At 38.2% G+C, this 2,796-nt stretch overlaps 1 long non-coding RNA gene across 1 annotated transcript; it reads left to right on the forward strand.

The window, feature by feature from the left end:
- The first annotated feature begins 859 nt into the window (after nt 1–859).
- Nucleotides 860–2,429, forward strand: LOC140812981 (uncharacterized). Its single transcript, XR_012113807.1, has 3 exons — nt 860–1,172; nt 1,545–1,595; nt 2,240–2,429. It is a non-coding gene; the product is annotated as an uncharacterized lncRNA (long non-coding RNA).
- The last annotated feature ends 367 nt before the right edge of the window (nt 2,430–2,796 follow it).

The raw sequence follows: 2,796 nt of genomic DNA on the forward strand, positions 1-2,796 counted from the left end.
AGAGCTATAGTGCTGGATTTTAGCACTAATTGGCAAGAAGCATTGCCACTTTGTGAATTTTCGTACAACAATAGCTATCAAACGAGTATTGAGATGGCACCATTTGAAGCGTTGTACGGAAAGAAATGCAGATCCCCATTATATTGGGATGATATCTCTGAAGTTCCTGAGACTGGACCTGACATGATTAGAGATATGACTGAGAAAGTGAAATTGATTCAAAAGAAAATGAAGGCAGCTCAGGACAGACAAGCCAAATATGCCAACCTCAGACGATGACCGTTGGTATTTGAGGCTGGAGACCGAGTATTCCTGAAAATTTCACCTTTCAGAGGAGTTGTCAGATTTGGCAAAAAAGGGAAACTGTCTCCACGATATGTCGGCCCATATGAAATTCTTGAAAAGATAGGGGATCGTGCCTATCGACTTGCCTTGCCGCCTTCATTATCCGGAATACATGATGTCTTTCATGTATCAATGCTGCGGAAATATCTCTCTGATGATTCTCACGTGATTCAACCAGACGAGACTGAGCTGGATGAGACATTGAGTTATGTCGAGAAACCGATCCGGATTATAGATCGTAAAGAAAAATAGCTCAGAACAAAGAGGATTCCTCTTGTGAAAGTTCAATGGACTCGTCATGGCGTTGAAGAAGCCACTTGGGAGACTGAATAAGATATGAGACAGGAATTCCAAGCATTGTTTCACTGATGTAAATTTCTGATTTGATTGCCTGTGATATGATTGCTTGAGATTTCGAGGACGAAATCATGTCTCAGAGGGGGAGAATTGTAATGCCCGAGATTATATCATTTTAATCCGAGATTATTTAATTTACGAATTTTGGAATGATGAATTAGATTCCACGGTTTTTGTAATTAATTAGGATTGAAATGGAATTAAAAAGAGTTGGGAGGGCCAAATTGCAAATAGTTAAGACTTCAGGGGCTAAAGTGCAATAATGGGAAAGTGAGACACTTGTCTTCTACCATGCAATTTAAGAGTAATCTTCAATTCACAATTCAGAAAGTTACGAGGGAAACAAAGGAAGCTTCAGGGAAAGTTCCAACTTCTTCATCCGTGAGAAATTTGATTTCTCAAGAGCCGGTTATCAGAATTTGAATCCGGACACAGTACCGTACTCCTCTCGACACGAGCTACAACTGGACGTAAGTTTTATTGAGTTCTGGTATCATTTGAAATTATGATGTTGTAGGAATTGGATATAATTCATATATGATGTTCTTGACATGTTAGACATCATAGAATCAAAGTCAGATCTGAAAACAGATTGATTCTGGAATTGTTATGAATTTTTGGAGGTATATTGATGTATACCGGACAGATTTGAATTATGATTGGATTATGGATTGTACTGGATATGGGTTATGGATTGTAACTATTATCTGGTGATGTTGTATTGACGGGGATAGTGGAATTGTACCGTTATACTGTTGATTTTTAATTAAATCCAGATTGATCAGATTGTTATCAATTTGAATGGTATATTGACATGAGATTCTTGATATTGTCATTGCCAGACAGACTGTGAGTTCAGGACTTTGACTGAGCCAGAAACCGACGAAAGAAAGGTATAAGTCAATGTGGTATTGCGAGATGGACTTGAGTCGGTTTAGACTTGAGTTTCCCTAAATCACATACTTTATTTTATTGCATGGATATTTGCATTGAATTGACTAATGTACTTGTTCTCTTGAATTATAGATGACAGGTATTAGACGAGTTATCTTGTGACAGAAGTGCCGGATAGTGGTGGTATCGCCACGGCACATTGCACGATGTCTCAAGATAGGATATTAGCGATAGAGCTACAGTCCATGACGGTTAGGTCAGGACACCAGATGTTTGGTTATATCGAGTAACAGGGAATAGGAATTCGTCTATTACGGAAGTCGATATAGGAACACCGGATAGGGTTATATCGAGTAATAGAATTACGGTTCCTCCTATTACGGAATTCGATATAGGAATACCACATCTGGAAATCGGGATCCCTAGACTAGGATTGAGTCTAGTCTTAAATGACGTAGCTACTAGTATTGTCGACAGCTTGATTTGATATTGTTTCTGTTTCAGATTTTGATACATATTCATGTTACCTGATTACATGCTTTATATTGTTTATATGATTGCATGTTTCATTGATTTATACTGGGATTTATTCTCACCGGAGTTATCCGGCTGTTGTCTTGTTTGTATGTGTACTTGACAACAGGTGGGACAGGATCAGGGTCCAGGAGATGAGAGAGATCATGATTAGAGTGGAGGCTCCGGACTTGGACTAGAGATAGGGTTGGACACTTGACATTAGTTGTTTAAACCTTAGTTTAATTTGAATGTATGCAGTACAGGACTTGTATTGTAGTTTATGTACTGAGATGTATGTATATATGTTTGATGTCACTACATTCCGCATTTTAAAAAAAAAATTTAGACCCTGTTTTTAATTGATTAATTAGTCCCATTTATGAGTAAGAACTTGATTAGCGTCCGGGTCCCCACAGTCATAATGTGTTTTTATTGCATTTGTTGAACAAAAACATGGTGGCCGAAATTTTAGCATGAAAAATAAAAATTTTTGACTTCCGTTGCGCTTCCGGTCACCGTAACCGATCACCTTTCAAGTGATATCCGAGCTATGGTTACGATTTTGTGTAGCAAATACAAGATATTATATTGAGAATGATTTCTAACCGCATGAGATGAAAGTTTGCAACAAATTTCAAAGCCTTTGTGGGGATTTTTTCGGGCAGCATGTTGCTGCCCATGTCG

This window comes from Primulina eburnea, chromosome 14, assembly GCF_022965805.1.
Source record: "Primulina eburnea isolate SZY01 chromosome 14, ASM2296580v1, whole genome shotgun sequence".
NCBI classification, from domain to species: Eukaryota; Viridiplantae; Streptophyta; class Magnoliopsida; order Lamiales; family Gesneriaceae; genus Primulina; species Primulina eburnea.